Source organism: Neoarius graeffei, chromosome 12 (assembly GCF_027579695.1).
Source record: "Neoarius graeffei isolate fNeoGra1 chromosome 12, fNeoGra1.pri, whole genome shotgun sequence".
NCBI classification, from domain to species: domain Eukaryota; kingdom Metazoa; phylum Chordata; class Actinopteri; order Siluriformes; family Ariidae; genus Neoarius; species Neoarius graeffei.
The window spans coordinates 60,980,910-61,002,331 of NC_083580.1; positions in this window are offsets into that span (position 1 = coordinate 60,980,910).

Genomic DNA, 21,422 nt, shown 5'->3' on the forward strand with positions numbered 1-21,422 from the left:
ATGAAGTGTCGTATTGGCTAGAGCTCCCCACTCACAGCAGACTATCACCCACATTTCACGTATCCTGTTTGAAACCTGCTATCCTGGGCCCTCTTGCTGAAAACACACCCAGCCAGGAACACCCAGCCCTCGACCTGGAGGACGAACCCATCTACCAAGTCAACAATATCATCAACTCTAGACGACGAAGAGGGCAGATCGAGTACCTGGTAGATTGAGAGGGTTACAGACCCAAGGAACAGAGCTGGGTTCCCACCAAGCATGTCCTTGATCCATTTCTCAAGCAAGAATTCCATGCCACACATCCCAACAAACCTGCACCCAGAGGTAGGGGTCACTCTAGAAAATCTGTAGCTCCCGGTGGTAACTCCTCGGGGGGGGGGCTCTGTCAGTAAACCTGCCGATTTCAACCAAACTACAAACATGGACTCTATGAACTACACTTCCCAGAACTCACAGTGCCCTCTGTCTCCCGACTATTAACCACAGCTGTCACTCATCACTCTATTAGTCCCTTTGCCTATTTAAACCCCACTCTCACACCACTTCACTGTGAAGTATTGTTCTGCCTTTCCCAGTACATACCAAGCCTTGTTTATTTCTGACTGATGCATGTTTTGTCAACTTTAGCTTCTCCTCTCTCGTTTACTCTCTTGCCTGTCCTTGTTTGCCGTTTGCCCGACCATTGCTAGTTCTTCGACCCTGATTCACGTCTCACGTTTTGGCTTGTTCACTGTTTGCTCTACTCTCCTCTTCTGTGCATATGTCCATAAGTGCCTGCACCGTGACAATTTTGCAATTTAACAAATTAAAAATGAAATGTGTGTGTGTGTGTGTGTGTGTCCTGGAGCAAAACTACAATCCAAAACATAAGACAAAATCAACAATAAAATAGGGAATTTCTATTTTTAGGGATTAATTTATGTAAGGGGTATTAGAGAAAATATAATTATACCACAGTGATGTTGAATTCTCATTATGAGAATTATGAGATTATTATAAAACAAATGACAATGTGAGATCTTGTTCTATTGGCAGATAATTTTGCTTCTTTCTAAGAACTGAATGCTTAAAATAAGCAAAATTATCTGCCAAAACTCAAGTTTAAATTTGCATAAATCTCTCAAAATAGGCTTATTGATCAGATTTGCTTTATAATTATAAGCATTTATAATTATAAGCATGATATATAGATATCAACCATCCATTATCTGTAGTCACTTATCCTGCACAGGGTTGCAGGCAAGCTGGAGACTATCCCAGCTGACTATGGGCAAGAGACAGGGTACACCCTGGACAAGTTGCCAGATCATCGCAGGGCTGACACAGAGACAAACAACCATTCACACCTATGGTCAATTTAGAGTCACCATTTAGCCTAACCTGCATGTCTTTGGGGGAAACCGGAGCACCCAGAGAAAACCCACGCAGACAAGGGGAGAACATGCAAACTCCACACAGAAAGGCCCTCACCGACCACTGGGCTCGAACCCAGGACCTTCATGCTGTGAGGTAATAGTGCTAACCACTACACCACCGTGCTGCCTTGTAAAGATATTATCTGTTTGATAATCTGACACATGGTTAACTGTACGTCATTTGGGTTGTTATTGCATCTTATCTTTATTACCTGGTACAGAAATTCCCTTCTGAAGGGAAAATACTGGAACGACAATTATAAGATAAGATAAACTTTATTCATCCCTCTGTGGGGAAATTTACATTTTTCGGCAGCTCACAAATAGAAAAAGAGTCAGGAATAAACAGTAACAAAAAAAAAACAGAGTGCAATAAAAGTATAAAAAAACCTATAGGAAAAAAATATTTATGTATAAAAATTAAGTAAAAACATGGGCCATGTGCGTAATATACATAAAATAAGAATGGAGCTTAAATAAGAATATAACTCCAACTGAAGTAGAAATATTGCACTAATAAAATACTGGCAACTGAAATAGAATATTGCACCAGGTAGTGAATGTTATTGCACAGCATAACATAAATACTGAGGATAGAATATATGTGGAAAGTAACTAAAAAATGACCAAAAAACCCCCCACAGATTATGAACATAATTGTGCACAACAATTATAAGAATGAGACTTAAATAAGAAAATACTTGCAAATGAAAAGGACATTGTACCAAGTAGTAATATTATTGCACAGTATAAGTATCTAGTTTTTACTATACACTGAAGACATTTGGGTTTGAAATCAACAAATGAATGAGATGATAGATTTCATCTTTCATTTTCTGATATTTACATCTAGATGTGTTTAACAGCTTAGAACATTGCACCTTTAGTGACACACCACCCAATTTCTAGATGAGCAAAAGTACAGGAACAGATATTCCTAAAGTAAATTAGAATAAATAACATTTAATATTTGGGTGCATATTCTTTGCTTGGAATAAATGCATTAAGCCAGAGACGCACTGACATCAAACTGTTGCATTCTTCTTTCGTGATGCTTTTCCAGGTTTGCACTGCAGCTTCTTTCAGGTGTTGTTTGTTTTGCTCCCAACAGTCTCCTCTTCAGGAGGTGAAATAGACTTCTGAATTCATTCTGCTACTGCCATCATCCTAAGTTACATCATCAAAAAGATTAGTAAACCTGTTCCATGGATCATGAGCAAATCCTTTCTTTCTCCATGCTTTGGCCTTTCGATCACTTTGGAAGAGGGTAATATTGGTTTCAGAACTTTTGTGGCTCATCTCTGTATTTCTGTGTGAATTCAAATCTGGCTTTCTGATTCTTACTGCTGATGTATTCTTCCATACATATTGTGGTATGGCCTATTGTGGTACTGCTTTTGTAGTCTTCTTTGAACAGTGGATTGTGATACCCTCATCTCTGCCCTGTGGAGGTTTTTGGTGGTTTCAATGACTCTTTCTTTCATTTTCAGGACATTCCAAATTGTTATACTGGCGATGCCCAATATTTGTACAAAGGCTCTGATGGATTTTCCCTTCTTTCTTCAGCTTTTAAATGGTTCGATTTTCTCCCATTGACATCTCGTTTTCATGTTAGTTTCTCCTTTTTTATTCTTCGGTTTTCACTGATGAAAACCAGGGTTCAAACCAAGAATAGATATTCAAAGGTATTTATTCTTTAAACAGTCAATCTAAAAAGGCATACTTTTGATCACTTGAAACTCAAGTGTTGGTTGGTTCAAACTCAAACGTGTGCCATGTTCTAAGTTGTATAACATATTGAGATGTAAATATCAGGAAATGAAAGTAGAAATTCTGATCTGTCATCTCATATTCATCATTTGATCTCAAACCCGAATGTCTTCAGTGTATAGCAAAAGCAAAAGCCCTTGCCATTTCAATACTTTTGGAAGGGACTATAACGGCATATAATGGTGCTAAAACTTATAATGCAGCATTTATTATAATGAGAATTTTTATCCTTTAAATGATTAATTCCAAGTTGGGAAAATAATCTATTTTCTGTGAATGGTTTACTGAAAATACAAGGAGGCATTACTGATATGTTAAAGCTAGACGGACTTTCGATTTCATAAAATCTGTGAAATTTAGTTCCCTCTGAAATTTGGTCATTGTGATATATGTTTATTTCTGTAATATCTAAAAAAAAAAAAAACAGGCCATTTTGTGCCTGGGAAGTTATTTAATTTGAGGGGATTCCCTAGCAAATAATGTGCATGAAATCACTCGCTTCGCGCAGTCAAGCAAACAGAGGAAGTCCGTGTGCGCATGCTTCCCTTCATCATCTTCATCTTTTGGGTTTCATGGCAGCTGGCATCCAGTGTTGCATTACTGCCATTTACAGGCTTACCTTGACCGTGCACTGGCAGTTACATCACTCTGTCACTAAACGAACAGCTGATCACACCGAGGTGCTCACTGATCATCGATATTTATTAGTTTGGTCCTGCGTTTCCTTTCCTTCACAACATAACGTCTTTTCTTCTCACTTTCCATTACTGTAGTTGGTCTTGCATGTTTCATTCGCACACTCACGCCCTCCATTTTCCCTCCTGTTTTAAATTTGTATCCCACAGTGCCTTGCACGAATGGGGAAAGTCCACCACATGATGCATGACATAGTATCTTGTACTGCATTATGGTGAAGCAAGAAAAAAATCTCATCTCATTATCTCTAGCCGCTTTATCCTGTTCTACAGGGTCACAGGCAAGCTGGAGCCTATCCCAGCTGACTACGGGCGAAAAGCGGGGTACACCCTGGACAAGTCGCCAGGTCATCACAGGGCTGACACATAGACACAGACAACCATTCACACTCACATTCACACCTATGGTCAATGTAGAGTCACCAGTTAACCTAACCTGCATGTCTTTGGACTGTGGGGGAAACCGGAACACCCGGAGGAAACCCACGCGGACACGGGGAGAACATGCAAACTCCACACAGAAAGGCCCTTGCCGGCTACGGGGCTCGAACCCGGACCTTCTTGCTGTGAGGCGACAGCGCTAACCACTACACCACCGTGCCGCCCCGCAGGAAAAAATAGCGGAGAATTTGGGGCCATGTGGCCTTAAATTCATTAACTGTTCTATTTAAAAAGCCCTAATAAATTTGGAAGTCTGTGATTCGAAATCAGTAGCTTTTGGCCACTAAACAAAAATAATTGGGTGTCAGGGAAAACGCTTTTTTTGATCTAAACTTGAAAAATCTGAAAGGCAGTCTACCTTTAAATATCAATATTTAACACATTCAGGTCACCTTGAAGATAGGCAGCATATTTACCGATGATGTGTCCTCTCACACATGTCCATAAGTCTAGTGCAAAAGTCATTTTTAATCTCGCTGGGATTCAAGCTGGTAAATTAAAATAGATAAATAAATAAATAAATAAATACTCTATAGGCTAAGGTCTTACACCTTAGATTTCTGCTACAGAAATAATAATAATAACAACAATAATAAAAATTCACATGAGCTCAGAATGTTTTCCATAATTTCCCTCATGGCCCTGCTCTGGTCCTCTTGCCTATCTTTCTTCATGTTTCATCACTCAGTGTTGCTGCAGCAGAGCTGGCCAGTCCTCAGTGGCTCCAGCTGTGACATATCTGTCAGTCTGACCTTGAATCACTGTGCAAGGCAGTAAGCAACTAGAGACAGCCAGTGACAAATTAGTGCTGCAATCTGTCGTGCCTGAGACAGCCGTGTGAAATACTGCTGCTCTTGAGTCAATGTGATAGATAAAAAAAAAACAGATAAAATATGCAACAGTGGTTTCAGTCAGACAATAGTAAAAATGGCAACTAGCAAGTATTACTCTTCAATCTGAAAGGTGACTGGCGGAGAGCATGTGATAAAAAAGCTCAATGAGAAATGCTGATGCAACTTGGCTTAAGCCTTATTCACACTCATCAACATTAAATCTTTGACAGATCTGAGATAAGCAGCCTGGGTGGGGGAAAAAAGAAAATAAAATAAAAAGGAGGAACGAGCGGCAGCACTCCAAGCTTCACACTGACTTGTGTTTTTCATTTCAACTTGAATTGGGGTCCTGGAAATTTGTAGCCAAACAGGAGGGACAGAATGAAAGTAATTTCCACTCCATTTCAAAATACTTTTTTCCATTTTTATGAGTTTTTCTAGGAGCTTATGGTTAAATTTGTAATCAGCCTCAAATCTAGCTTGAAGAGAAAGAGAAACCTAATTTGATAAGGAGGTAATGAAGCTACACAGTAATTATCCTAGATAACCTATTTGTAGCATTGGTTGAGCAGTGATGAGAATTCTATTTAGCATAGCTGGCTGATTCCTCTATTTTGATCAGGCAGAAGATTTGCTTTATAACTCAGGCCAATTTACTTTGAACTCCCAAAGATGCCAGGGATCATTACATTGAGAAACTTCAAATACCCTCGTGGGACTTGATGATTCAAGTCCCAAGGGGTATTAAATCTCCAATTGATAGCATCGCTATTATGCACACCGTTCTTGTGGTTTCTTTTCTTTTCCCCCTCAGGTCAGCATTCTTGTGCAACACTAGAACACATTGGACGACAGTCTAGGACGAATCAAATATATGACCACAATCATTAGAATCCATTAAACACTATGCAAATTTGTTGTATATAAAGCCAGTGTTTTGTGACACCACAAACATCAGCTCACATCCAGGTTAATTTGATAGCTCATAAATTAAAAGGGCTCCAGCTCCAAGGTGGGTTTGTTTTGTTTTTGAAACGTTCAGTTGCCATCGAGGAATGATATTACCCTCACTGCTAATAGTGCTGTACCATTCCCCCTTGTTAAATGAATAGAGCCAGTTATTAAAACTGACAAGATTAATTAAACAGACATAAATTAAAACATTAAGAATCTATCAAATGAAAGCAGCAGCATATAATTAACTACAGAACCTAGCGTTCAATTGCTGTGCATTCTGTTGGCAAGGAGACATGAATAATACTTACTGTTCAAGGTACCACAGCTCTCTAAAGACACTTCCTTTCTCGAGAGATGCTCAGCCATTTCCATGCATCAATTATGCATAAACCTATCTTCTAGAATTACAGTGGCATTTACTCTTGGTTTCCTCTTAACTTTATATAGCTATTAAATACTGTGGTTTTATGGGTGGTTAAAAAAAGGTCCTTAGCAAAAAAAAATGCAGCTTAAAATAATGATGATATTTAAGTTAGTGAAGTTTAAAAGGCAAGACATACACAATGACATAATCAAAGCCAAATTCAGAAAGGTTATGCCAACTACAAACAGCTGCGAGAATAGAAATATGACCCATAATCAGACAGTGACACTCTCTCTAGATTTACCAATGTAAAGGCCATTTTGATTATTGTGACAGTGTGTTGGATGCAGCACTGCTGTGACCTGGTATACAATGGCCTTAAGAGGAGCTCCAAACTGAATGACATAAATCATGTTTACGTGCAGGAAACTGCATTACAAACAACCGTTGGTAAAACAGTCTCCTGTGACCCCAGCTGCATCTTGCAATCCAAGACTGAGAACCTATATTTTAGAGTGAAGTTTTAAAGGTACTCTACATGTCCATCTAAAAGGTGTAGGTTCAAAAGTGCCATCCCAGCAACAAGCAATGTTACAGTTTAATACCTTTTTTTCTGAGAATGTATAAACACAGGAGTACATCATATACAGTCAAGCCAGAAAGTCTGCACACCCCTTTCACCTTCTCCAGGTTTTACTACATTACAGACTTATTCTACAATAGATTGAGTTCATTTTTTGTCACAAAATTCTACACAAAATAGCCCATAATGACAAAGTCAAAGCATGTTTTTAGAAAATATGCAATTTTATTTTACTGACAAAAATAGGTTATTTAGGGCACGGGCGATTGCTCTAAGACAGCGAGGGAGGCTCATAAAAATGACGAACATCATGTAGGATGAATTGCGCTAGGCTTATGTTATAGCCGACCTTATAACATTGCTATTTCAGATCCAGAATCATAGAAATATATGTGCTCAACCCACTACAGTGCAAAATCATTCCCTTATAACTTTAATGTGTGCGTGAGTTTTTCCCCCTCGTGACAGCACGATGCAGCGCAGCCTCAGTGCACTTCAATGGCATTTGGGAGCTCTGCGCTTTTCAATCTCAAAATGCAAGATGATTATTGGACAAATACTGCGAAAACGCCCGCCCATGGAGTCTCACGGACTCCCAGCCTCAGTGGACTTCAATGGCATTTGGGAGCTATGCACTTTTCAATCTCAAAATGCAAGACGGTTATTGGACAAATACTGCGAAAATGCCCGCCTACGGACTCCCAGCCTCACATGGGAGGGACATGGCAGTTTCCACGAGGAGACTGGTGATTGGTGAAAGCGGCCGGATATTTTCTTTGATTGACAGCTCGTTTCAACTATAGACAGGCAGCGGTGAATTTCAGTTCAGTCCCATGCGGATTCACAAGTGCTGTGGTGTATTGTAAGAGATCAGCTAACATTTCGATTTCATTCATTACATACGGTTTCTACCAGCTTTTTTAGTTTGTATATATTTTCATTGTAAATAAAGTGTAAATATAGTGTTGTCAAGTTTGCTATCTTATGCCGCTTTTCCACTACCAACGCGGCTGAGTTGGGCTGAGCCGTGCCGTGCTGAGTTGGGCTGAGTCGAGCTGAGTGGGGCTGTTGGAGTTGCATTTCGACTACAACCGCGCTGAACCGTGCTGGCTGGAAGTGGGTGGACACATTGGGTGGAGTTAGCGAAAGTGGGTGGACATCACGTGATGTCGTTAGGCGGCGCAAGCAGTGACATCAGTGACCTTTTAAGCGGTAGTCTCACGACCCTGATAGTAAACAATAAACATAGAGGACATGGAGTCATTAGTGTTGCTGGTCTTGGTGCTGTGGCTTGTTGTCACCGACAACGCCAACAGATAGTGGCAAGAGCGTATAGATGAGGCGAGGTGCATAAGGCTTCAGAAATTCTCGTAATTCGTAATTCTTTTTCTTCCGGGTTTACAGTGTTTACAGATCCCAGCGTGCTCGCGGGGCGTGTGAGGACATTCCTCCTCACCAATCAGTGCACAGGGGAGTGTCTCCTCACGCCCCAGCCCCACTCGGCTCAGTTTGGCTCACTTCAGCCCCACTCCAAAACCGTGCGAGTTTTGGGTGCTGAGTAGGGCTGAAGTGAGCTGAGTCGTGCTGTTCTGAGGTAGTCGAAACGCGAGCCGTGTCGGGCTGAAGTGAGCTGAAGCGAGCTGAAGTGAGCTGAAAAAGGGTAGTGGAAAAGGGCCATTAGTTCCAGAAATTTCGTTTATTTGAGTGACTGAACTTGAACTTGAGGGGGCTAGTCAGCTAGCAAGAAAGCTGCGCACAGATGCCAAGCATTGCTGATTTAATTTTGGCGAAGCCATTTGCCAGTCTTCCTTTCGAGGAAAAAATTTAAATTAAAGAGCAGGGTAGACCAACGCCTCAAATTGACTTGGTGAAAAAGGTAGGGAATAATACTTGTTCCTTTCAGCTCTCCTGGTACGAGAAAGTGAATTGGCTAACAGCAAGTGACCCACATCAACAACAGTAAATAGGCTACTTTAGTAATATGTCATGGATGGACCAAAAATATAGAATCTATTTAAAATGTTTATGCTGAGTATATTATATTGGAATATATATTTTTCTGGATATGAATTAAACACAGCTACAATTTGGAAAACATTTTTAAACAAAAACACAGCCGAGAACATTTCACACTACAGACCTGGATTAAAAGTGAAGGCTTATCAAAATTGTCAATAAAACATTTCTCAGTCAAAATAAGTAAAATATAGGGAAAGTGTCATTGAATGAAATGTGTGGCACCCAGCTCTACTGCTGAGGTTCCTGACAAAGAGCTGCTTTCAATAATGATCAATTTTTAAACAACATGACACAATTTTAAAATATAAAATGTTAAAATATACCCCCCCCCAACACCACCATCATGTATCTTGGACAGTAGGCTAATGGGCCAAAAGAACCTGTTATTTCACAGTTTGTGACACTGCCAACAATCAGCCAGATCAGAGGCAAGAGTATGGGCAAAATTGATGTTTTTTCTTTTAAAATCTGGAAATATCGTAACCGACCAGCCTCCCCTGTTTGAAAGACTACCAGCCGCCACTGATTTAGGGGTTACATATCTGTACACACCCTTAGCCTAATACTTGGTTGATGCACCTTTGGCAGCAATTACAGTTTCAAGGCATCTTGGGAAAGTATCTACGAGCTTGGCACACTTGTTTCTGGACATTTTTGCCCATTCTTCTTGGCATATCCTTGCAAGCTCCGTCAGGTTGGATGGGGAGCATCGGTACACAGCCATTTTCAGCTCCTTCCACAGATGTTCAGTTGGATTCAGGTCTGGGCTCTGGCTGGGCCACTCAAGGACATTCATAGACTTTCTCTGAAGCCACTCCTTTGTTCTCTTGGCTGTGTGCTTTGGGTCATTGTCATGTTGGAAGGTAAACCTTTGCCCTAGTCTGAGGTCCAGAGTGCTCTGGAGCAGGTTTTCTTCAAGGATCTCGGTGTACTTGGCTGCATTCATCTTTCCCTCTATCAGGACTAGTCACCCCATTCCTGCTGCTGAAAAACATCCCCACATCATGATGCTGCCACCACCATGTTTCACTGTAGGGATGGCATTAGTCATGTGATGAGCGGTGCCTGGTTTCTTCCAGATGTGACACTTGGTATTCAGGCCAAAAAGTTCAATTTTGGTTTCATCAGACCAGATAATCTTGTTTCTCATGGTTTGAGAATCCTCTAGGTGCCTTTTGGCAAACTCCAAGCGGGCTGTCAAGTGCCTTTTACAAAGCAGTGGCTTCCATCTGGCCACTCTACCATAAAGGCCTTGATTTGTGGAGTGCTGCCTGGATGGTTGATCTTCTGAAAGGTTCTCCCATCTCCACAAGGATACACTGGAGCTCTGTCAGAGTGACCCTCAGGTTCCTGCTCACCTCCCTGGCCAAGGCCCATCTTCCCCGATCACTCAGTTTGGCCAGGCGGCCAGGTCTAGGAAGATTCTTGCTGGTTCTAAACTTCTTTTATTTACAAATGATGGTGGCCACTGTGTTCTTTGGGACCTGTAAAGCTGCAGCAATTTTTCTGTACCCTTCTCCAGATCTATGCCTTGACACAATCATGTTTCTGAGGTCTGCAGATAATTTCTTTGACACCATGGCTTGGAGTTTGCTCTGACATGCACTGTCAACTGTGGGACCTTATATAGGCAGGTGTTGGCAATCCCCAATCATGTTCAATCAATTGAATTTACCACAGGTGGACTCCAATTAAGTTGTAGAAACATCTCAAGGAGTATCGGTGGAAACAAAATGCACCTCAGCTAACTTTTGGGTGTCATACCAAAGGGTGTGCACACTTGTGTACATATGATATTTTACATTTAGATTTTTAATAAATTAGCACAAATGTCTAAAAACCTGCTTTCACTTTGTCATTATGGGCTATTTTGTGTAGAATTTTGAGACAAAAAATGAACTCTATCTATTGTAGAATAAGTCTGTAACATAATAAAATGTGGAGAAGGTAAAAGGGGTGTGCAGACTTTCCGGCTTGACTGTATATGAGAGTACGCTGTGCGCGTTTTGGCTGCCGCTTCTTACCAGAGTTTTTCTTTTTCTTTTTTTTCCCCCTTTGTTTTTCTTTTTGTGTGGTTTAAAGTTTGTTCTTTGTTTGAATGTTCTTTGTTTGACTGTTTTGTCCACCAGTTGTGATGTAGCTCTGGACCCAGATTTGGGCATTGGTTTCCTTCGGGCCTTGTTCCGCCATGGGTGATGCCTGTGCTCCTCACTGTGGACTGCAGTGAGCTCATTACTCTTTTAACATCAGGGTTGTCCAGCGCTGTGTGTGGTGATGCTTCTGTGCTTGGTGCAGTGTTCCAAGCGATGTTGACCAGTGGCATCACGGTGGCTGTGCAGGCAGTGTGGGACTTACTTTCATGTGCCTTTTGGTGGGACTGTGGGTAGCTATGCCATTGGAATTACATCCTGACACTTTTTTGGTGATATATGTATGTAATTGTAAAGCAACCTTGGGTGTGAAAATGGTGCCATATAAGTTGAACTTTAATAATAATAATAATAATAATAATAATAATAATATATGTAAATGCATGTGTGGATTAACTACAGTTTAACATTTTAAAGTCTAACTTCAGCACTTGTTTGTTTGTTTGTTTGTTTGTTTGTTTGTTTGTTTGTTCACATGTAAATAAATGCAAATTACATTACTCCACTGGCCTGCAGATAGTAAAATACTAATTTAGGCAGGCTGGGGATAAACCTATAGAAAATATACATTCAAAAAAGGGAAAATGTGTATCATTTTTGTTTACATTAGAGACCTATATTATTGAAATACAAATTTTAAATACAAATAAGGATACTCATGCATTAATAGAATGAAACCAAATTAATTATGAGCATCAAGAAAATGAACGTTAATAACAACTGAAATAACAAGAATAATGGTTTCAAAAAGTTGCGATTGATAAATGAGGCTATTAGTTAAATATATTTTTATTGAGAATCTGTATAATCCTCACAACTTTGACATACAGTAGGTTCCGTCATTTTGAAGTACATTGAAAAGGAGCTTGTTCAGTTCCCTTTTAAATGCCTTTTTAGGCAAATTCCTTCTGGACAGTGGAATAGCGTTCCAGAAACGTACACCTAAACATGAAACAGAATTCAAATGAATGTTAATTCTTGACTCTCAAGTATCAATTTATGAGCTGCAGAAGAGCGAGTGTTGTAAGAATGAATATCAGAAATTGCTACAAAAAGTTTACATAAATTAGGAGGAGCCTTCTTGCTTATTACATCGTGCATCAAATTTCCAACTGACTCGCAAAACATAATATTTAATGGAGGAATATTAGTTTTCATAAATAATGGAATAGCACTTTCCCTAATAATACTCTTCAAAAATATAAGTCTGAGAGCTCGCTTTTGTCAAACTAGTAACTTGTTTAGAAGGGATTTGGATGCTTGTCCCCAAGCACTTATTTAAATTATGGAATAAGGATGGATTTGTGGCCAATACAAGGTAATTAAAGTTTTTTGAGGTACAAAATGTCTTAATTAAGCAATAAGACCAATTGATTTACTGACTTTGGTACAAATATTATCAATATGATTTTTCCAAGAAAGCATATTATCTATCAATAAGCCCCAAAATTTGATTGATTCCTTTTTTTCTAATGCTATAAATCGCTGAGATAAAGAATCAGGAATTTTTATACAAATATCTGAATTAATTTTTCTTTGTTGAGGGTGAAAAATAAAATTTGTTTTTTGGAGATTTGGCACTGATGTAAGAACGAGCAGTGATCTGTTGATTGCGAAACATTTCAGTTCTGGGAAACAGTTTTCAAAACTTCATGCAGTATAAAATGTCAAAATTTCACCATGTGAAAGATAGTCCCAAGTTCTGGCAGGTACTATGTAGTTTGAGATACATACACAGGTGCATTCAGATAGAAAGATCTTATTGTAAAACAAGCAGTTCAAACACGTGGTGATTACCCAATTACACTTTTGTACTTGTGTACATTTGTGTAATTATGTATTTACCTGATCCATCTGTAACAAAGCAGACATCCTCAGTGAATACATTAGAGTTACTTGTATAGTGGATGTATAATTTATTAGTAATACTCATCTCATGCAACTCCATAACAAAACACTCTGTAATGTGCTTATCATAATTCTTTTGTCAATATGTTTGTTGAATATCATTCTCTGTCATAATCTGAAAACGTTTGCTCACAATATTTTGAGACATGAGCCCTGCTGTTTTTCTAATGTGAACAGGTCGACTTTTTTAACCTCCAATCTATCCATGTGGCACTGGCTTTTGAGTTCCTCTAAATAGAAGCTGCATTGTTAAAATTAATGGCAGCATGTCCCATAGGTGTCCCTCAGGGATGTGTGCTAGTCCTTTGGCTATTATCGATTTACTCTAACAACCTTGTATTATGCTCTTGCTTTGTCAAGGTACTGAAATATCCAGAAAGCACAACTGCAGGGGCAATTATACGAGTACAAAAGTGCATAGAGCGCTATCACTGAGAGCTACAAACCCACATAATTGAAACAATTTGATAAGAAATGCTGCAAAAGTGAAGGAAATAATCTGTCTTAATTTTAATAAGTCTTCAGCTAAGGTACGTAAGCCATTTATCATGGCAAACATTCAGCTTGTTCAGTGTGTTGAGTGCAGGATGTTCGGTCACTCTTCCTCTGTCATTACTAATAGCTTTATTTGTGATAAGTGTATATTAGTGAGCTCTCTGATAGAGAAGATTACAGCTTTCGAGGTTCGCATCCAGACTCTAGAGAAGGTTACTGAGAGTGAGAGCAGCATAGTTTCTGTAGGCAAATTTTGGATGCCCTAGATGGAGTTAGCAATCCCCACACTCTGGAATTAGAGCCCTCACAGCAGGGTGAATAGGTGATGACTCACCGGCATAATCACAGAGCCAATGCTAAGGCTCGCCCACAGGAGCACCACTCCCCTCTGCTTCACGTGTCTAACAAGTTTGCTGTCCTCAGTGAAGCACCCACTGAGAAACCTGAAAAGCTCTGGTTATAGGAGAGACAACCTTCCAGCACGTGAAATTAGCTAGACCTTTAGGAACCAGGGCACCGGACATAGCGGGTAATCTTAGGGTCTTAAGTAAGCGTAGATTTTCAAAGTTATTTATTCATGTAGGAGCAAATGATATACGAACTTGTCAGTTTGAGGTTACAAACAGTAACTTTGTAGAGGTGTTTACATTAGCTAAGGCGATGTACGATGCTGTAATGCTGGGCTGCCAACTCTCACGCAATGAGCGTGAGACACACGCATTTGACTGTCTTCGCACGCTCACACGCCATACCTCCGATTTCTCATGCTAGAAAAAAATCTAGTTTATCTATCTGATCGAGGCTACCTATTGCGTCGCGCCAACCACTTGCAATTGATCAATTACGCCTTACGCACGGCTAAACAGACAGAGAGGTGTTCCCTTCTGTACACACTCCCCTATGGTAGGTGGCGCATCTAATGATGCTGCACTTGCCGGAAGTTGGATAATTGCCTACCGTCAATTTAGAGGAAAAGGAGAGAGAAGAAGGTATCCGAGTTGAAGACGGGTGTCTCAGACAGGTTTGTACATATGTACGCCGATGTGTAGCATTACTGGCATAATTATGAACTTATATAAAGTTTCTTAATCGTTTTAGCCTATAAGTGCTGTGAGAATATTTAATGCCATATTGAGAGCTGTGTACTAGGCATGCTAAATCATTATAGGCCTACTGCTGTGCCACAGCCTCTATCTTCCCCAACAAGCAGCACGGGAGAGCACCTCCTTAGCACACGGTTATTAAGGCGCATTTTTAGTTTGTTTACTGTATGTTATCATACTTTATGACTTTGTTTGAAGCCATACTGGAAATATTGTAAAATAAAGCAAGTAAGAGATAATATTACAAATGCAAGAAGAGCCATTAGCCACCATACCTATTGTTTATTTACAGGGTATTTATTTTTAATTATTTATGATGTATGTAATTGCTCAGTTAAAGTAAATAAAGCATGGTCACCTGTAAAATCAAAGAACTTGTTGTGAATAATTAAAAAAAAAGACAGAACAATATACTGAGGAGACAGAGTTTCAAAGAGGGCAAGACAGGTAGAGAATATTTGTCAGATAACAGGCCCTGATGAATGCTCTATTACTAATAAGAAACATAGATAAGAAATAAATTAATAAGAAATATATTAATATAGCTTATTTAAGTATGACCAAATTTTTAAGCCCAACTTTGTGTGCACATTCCCACCTATGGCCAAGGTTCAGCTTTTTGTGTTTCAGTACTGTTCAAACTTAATCATTTTAATGTTTCTTGTAGCACATGCACATTTTGCTTACTGTTTAAGCATTTTATTTGTTCTTTTGCTGTTGATATTTTTCCCCATGCCAATCTTCTGCTGAACCCAGTGGTGGGGAAAGCCCTTAAATGCATAATGAATAGTCAGTGAGGGACAATCTTATTTTTGCAACAGTTATTAAAAACTTAACATTTAGTTTCAATTCAGAAGGTGTTTAGGCTTAGCTGATGTAATATTTTCAAACATGAACTTGCCTTTAAATCTGAAACACAGGTCTATAGGGCTACAGGAACATTGGCAGTCATCTGTAGTTTTCTAGTGTGGGGGCTTTTAAGACAAAACTTGGTGCTTTTGTTGGCCACAAGCTGAAGGCCTGGCAAGTCATGGTGTGTAAGAATGTAGGTATGGCACAGCAGGCCACTCCAAAAATCCACCAGAATGCAGGAACATCTACTAAATCAAAAATCTCAACACCCCCCCCCCCCCCCCCCCCCCATCCATCTCCAGCTGGACGACCCACAAACAAAACACCAGAATGCAGGGGGACAAGTGAATATCAAACTGAATACAAAATTCCCACTTACTGGGTGGTGTGCGTAAAAATTTTGCCGTTGACCCCTCCCCCCAAAAAAATAATATGTTCTGGCCCCATCCCAATGCGGCGTGACAATGTAGCAGGCTACGGTCGCTGAACTACTGGTTGTCCAGGTGGTGCTCGGAAAACAGTGTGGACTTTATAGATAATTGGAGTAGTTTTGAGGACAAGGCTGGACTGTTAGGGAAAGACAGTATCCATGCCACTGGGGAAGGTACTGTTCTCATTTCTTGCAGCATAGCTCATCGTCTCAGAACAGGTCCAGTTAATTTGTAACAATCCAGAGTCAAGGCCAGACAAACAGGCTAAATTGACTGTCTACTAGCTACATGGAGTTGTCACTCAAGTGCCATATAGTGCTATATATTGAGAGTGTGTCTGTTCCCTGAACTAAACAAAAAAGTAGAACTACTCAGATAGTTTGTTCGAGTAACCTAATTAACATAAAATTAGATCATACTGAATGTACAAAAACTGCCAGCACCTTTGATCTAAAGGTAAGACGATTGAATATTAGATGTCTTACATCCAAAGCATTACTGGTGCATCTCAAAAAATTAGAATATTGTGAAAAAGTTCATTTTTATTTCATAATTTAATTCAAAAAAGTAAACTTTCATATAATATATGTTCATTACATAGAAAGTGAAATATTTCAAGTCTTTTTTGTTTTAATTTTGATGATTATGGTTTATAGCTCAGGAATATCAGAAATCCAGTGTTTCAGATTCTTAGACTATGTCATTTTGAGTTTGAGTAAAACAGTATAAATACTGTGTATCTCTCGGTCTAGTTCAGTACACGCAACCACAATCATGGCCCATTTCTGTTTCCGGTTGAGAGTACACCATGCCCATTTTGGCTGCCGCTTCTCACCGGAGTTTTTTTTTCCCTTCCCTTTGTTTTCCTTTTTGTGTTTGTATAGTTTGATGTTTGCTTTTTGCTTGAATATTTTGTTCGCCAGTTGTGGTGTAGCTCCAGACCCAGTTTTGGATATCAGTTCCCTTCGGGCCTTGGTCCACCGTGGGTGATACCTGTGCTCCTCGCTATGGACTACAGTGAGCTCATTGCTCTTTTAACATTGAGGTCGTCCAGGACTCTGTGCTGTGGTGCTTCTGTGCTTGGCGCAGTGTTCCGAGCAATGTTGCCCAGTGGTGTCGCGGTGGCTGTACAGGTGGTTTGGTACATACCAGCACTCTGTGTGGTGGTGCTTCTGTGCTCGCTTTGTGGCTCCATGGTGCAGTGTTCCAAACAGCATTGCCCGGTGGCGGCGCGGTGGCTGTGCAGGCGGTGTGGGATTTGTCGTCGTACGCCTTTTGGTGGGACTGTGGTAGCTACGCCATTGGAATTACATCCTGACCCTCTTTTGGTGGACTTTTTTTTCCTTCCTTCCCTAATTGTAAAGTGACCTTGGGTGTGAGAAAGGCGCTATATACAACCCCGATTCCAAAAAAGTTGGGACAAAGTACAAATTGTAAATAAAAGCAGAATGCAATGATGTGGAAGTTTCAAAATTCCATATTTTATTCAGAATAGAACATAGATGACATATCAAATGTTTAAACTGAGAAAATGTATCATTTAAAGAGAAAATTAGGTGATTTTAAATTTCATGACAACAACACATCTCAAAAAAGTTGGGACAAGGCCATGTTTACCACTGTGAGACATCCCCTTTTCTCTTTACAACAGTCTGTAAACGTCTGGGGACTGAGGAGACAAGTTGCTCAAGTTTAGGGATAGGAATGTTAACCCATTCTTGTCTAATGTAGGATTCTAGTTGCTCAACTGTCTTAGGTCTTTTTTGTCGTATCTTCCTTTTTATGATGCGCCAAATGTTTTCTATGGGTGAAAAATCTGGACTGCAGGCTGGCCAGTTCAGTACCCGGACCCTTCTTCGACGCAGCCATGATGCTGTAATTGATGCAGTATGTGGTTTGGCATTGTCATGTTGGAAAATGCAAGGTCTTCCCTGAAAGAGACGTCGTGTGGATGGGAGCATATGTTGTTCTAGAACCTGGATATACCTTTCAGCATTGATGGTGTCTTTCCAGATGTGTAAGCTGCCCATGCCACATGCACTAATGCAACCCCATACCATCAGAGATGCAGGCTTCTGAACTGAGCGCTAACAACTTCGGTCGTCCTTGTCCTCTTTAGTCCGAATGACACGGCGTCCCTGATTTCCATAAAGAACTTCAAATTTTGATTCGTCTGACCACAGAACAGTTTTCCACTTTGCCACAGTCCATTTTAAATGAGCCTTGGCCCAGAGAAGACGTCTGCGCTTCTGGATCATGTTTAGATACGGCTTCTTCTTTGAACTATAGAGTTTTAGCTGGCAACAGCGGATGGCATGGTGAATTGTGTTCACAGATAATGTTCTCTGGAAATATTCCTGAGCCCATTTTGTGATTTCCAATACAGAAGCATGCCTGTACTGTATGTGATGCAGTGCCGTCTAAGAGCCCGAAGATCACGGGCACCCAGTATGGTTTCCAGCCTTGACCCTTACACACAGAGATTCTTCCAGATTCTCTGAATCTTTTGATGATATTATGCACTGTAGATGATGATATGTTCAAACTCTTTGCAATTTTACACTGTTGAACTCCTTTCTGATATTGCTCCACTATTTGTCGGCGCAGAATTAGGGGGGATTGGTGATCCTCTTCCCATTTTACTTCTGAGAGCCGCTGCCACTCCAAGATGCTCTTTTTATACCCAGTCATGTTAATGACCTATTGCCAATTGACCTAATGAGTTGCAATTTGGTCCTCCAGCTGTTCCTTTTTTGTACCTTTAACTTTTCCAGCCTCTTATTGCCCCTGTTCCAACTTTTTTGAGATGTGTTGCTGTCATGAAATTTCAAATGAGCCAATATTTGGCATGAAATTTCAAAATGTCTCACTTTCGACATTTGATATGTTGTCTATGTTCTACTGTGAATACAATATCAGTTTTTGAGATTTGTAAATGATTGCATTCCGTTTTTATTTACTATTTGTACTTTGTCCCAACTTTTTTGGAATCGGGGTTGTAAATCGAACTTATTTATTTATTGTGGGGAAGACCACTGACTTGACAGTTGTCCTGAAGATGATCATTGACACCCTCCACAAGGAGGGTCAGCCACAGAAGGTCACTGCAGAAAAGGCTGGCTGGAAAACGTACACAAACAGGGATGACTGCAGCCTTGAGAAGATTGTCAAAAAAAGTTGATTCGAGAACTTGGGAGAGCTTCACAAGGAGTGGACTGAGGCTGGTATCAGTGCATCAAGAGCCACCACATATAGATATCTTCAGGAAAGGGGCTACAACTGTTGCATTGCTAATATCAAGCCACTCCTGAACTAGAGACAACGTCAGAAGCATCTTACCTGGGCGAAGGAGAGAAAGAACTGGACTGTTGCTCAGTGGTCCAAAGTCCTCTTTTCAGATGAAAGTAAAATGTGCATTTCATTTGGAAATCAAGGTCCTAGAGTCTGGTGGAAGAGTGGAGAGGCACAAAATCCAAGGTGTTTGAAGTCCAGTGTGAAGTTTCCGCAGTGAGGATGGGTTCCTTTTTGAATCTGATTCTTCTCAAGGTTTCATTCTCATGTTGTCTCAGGGAGTTTTTCCTTGCCACCGTCACCTCAGGCTTGCGTGTTAGGGATAAATTTATTAGTTCATACAGTATGTTTAAAATCAGCACTGTCGCCTCACAGCAAGAAGGTCCTGGGTTCAAGCCCAGCGGCCAACGAGGGCCTTTCTGTGTGGAGTTGGCATGCTCTCTCCGTGTCTGCGTGGGTTTCCTCCAGGTGCTCTGGTTCCCCCCACAGTCCAAAGACATGCAGGTTAGGTTAATTGGTGGCTCTAAATTGACTGTAGGTGTGAATGTGAGTGTGAATGGTTTGTCTCTGTGTCAGCCCTGCGATGACCTGGCGACTTGTCCAGGGTGTACCCTGCATCTTGCCCATAGTCAGTTGGGATAGTCTCCACCTTGCCTGCGCCCTGTACAGGATAAGTGGCCACAGATAATGGATGGATGTTTAAAATCATTATTTTTCTGTAACGTTGCTTTGTAACAATGTCTATTGTTAAAAACGCTATCCAAATAACTTGACTTGACTTCAGTGTTTCATGCTCTACTGGGTTCATGTTGTGTTTCCTCCAAACATGGTAAAGACAAAAGCGAAACTGTCATCTGTCCTTGCATCTAATTTGTAATTTGGACAATGTGTGCTTAGTCTTTCTACTTTGAATCTGCACTCTGGGCTAGAAAGAAATCAGCCTCAGCCTCACTTCTTCCTGTCATTCTGTGTATTTTTTTTTCATGACCATTGTCGGTGCTGTTGCTCTTTTTCCCACAGAAATCCAAAATAATCCACCTTAAGAAATTTGTTCAGAACAAATAATCTGCTGTGAATGTCAGAAATGAAACCTTATATTGAGATTTTTTTTTATCTTTGAAAGACAGGAAAGGTTTAGCCCTGATAGCACATTTATCAGCTGAACTATATATTTGGATATGTCTGTGTTTGAGCATTTTCTTACATGAACAGTGAGTGTTTTCTCAACCCACTCCCACTCCCAGCTCCTGACCCAGAACCAAATGTGTCAAGGTTTGACATTTTTCACCAGGATTTGAAGGTAAGAGATCATGCTCCAGGCAGCACGGTGGTGTAGTGGTTAGCGCTGTCACCTCACAGCAAGAAGGTCCGGGTTCAAGCCCCGTGGCCGGCGAGGGCCTTTCTGTGTGGAGTTTGCATGTTCTCCCCGTGTCCGTGTGGGTTTTCTCCGGGTGCTCCGGTTTCCCCCACAGTCCAAAGACATGCAGGTTAGGTTAACTGGTGACTCTAAATTGACCGTAGGTGTGAGTGTGAATGGTTGTCTGTGTCTGTGTCAGCCCTGTGATGACCTGGCGACTTGTCCAGGGTGTACCCTGCCTTTCGCCCGTAGTCAGCTGGGATAGGCTCCAGCTTGCCTGCGACCCTGTAGAACAGGATAAAGCAGCTAGAGATAATGAGATCATGCTCCATTTAAACTTTCCAGAAAGTCCTGGTTTCTCAGCATTTGCTTTCAGATTATTTCACTTATTATAAGCTGAAATGCTGAAGTCTTTTGCCTACATATGCAGCTGGCCATGTGTCACTCCTCGAGCCAGTTCAAATATAGTCCTTCAACAGCATATCTCTAATAGCAAGTGGCAGCCTGCTCTGTGCAAAGAGCAATATTGACACAAGTGTTTGCAGGAAAAGAGTGCCCATCTTATTATCTGGTGGTTGGCATGAACACGGAAGCCTTGTGGGTGCAGAGAAGCTTCACTGCTTGTGTTTGTACAGCTAACAAATCTGCACGCCTGGTTAGTTGACGATTCTGAGAACGCCACTATTGTCCATCACATATTCTGTGTCTGTCTCCGATAACATGCATGCAGTCCAGTCATGGAGAAAGGAAAAAAA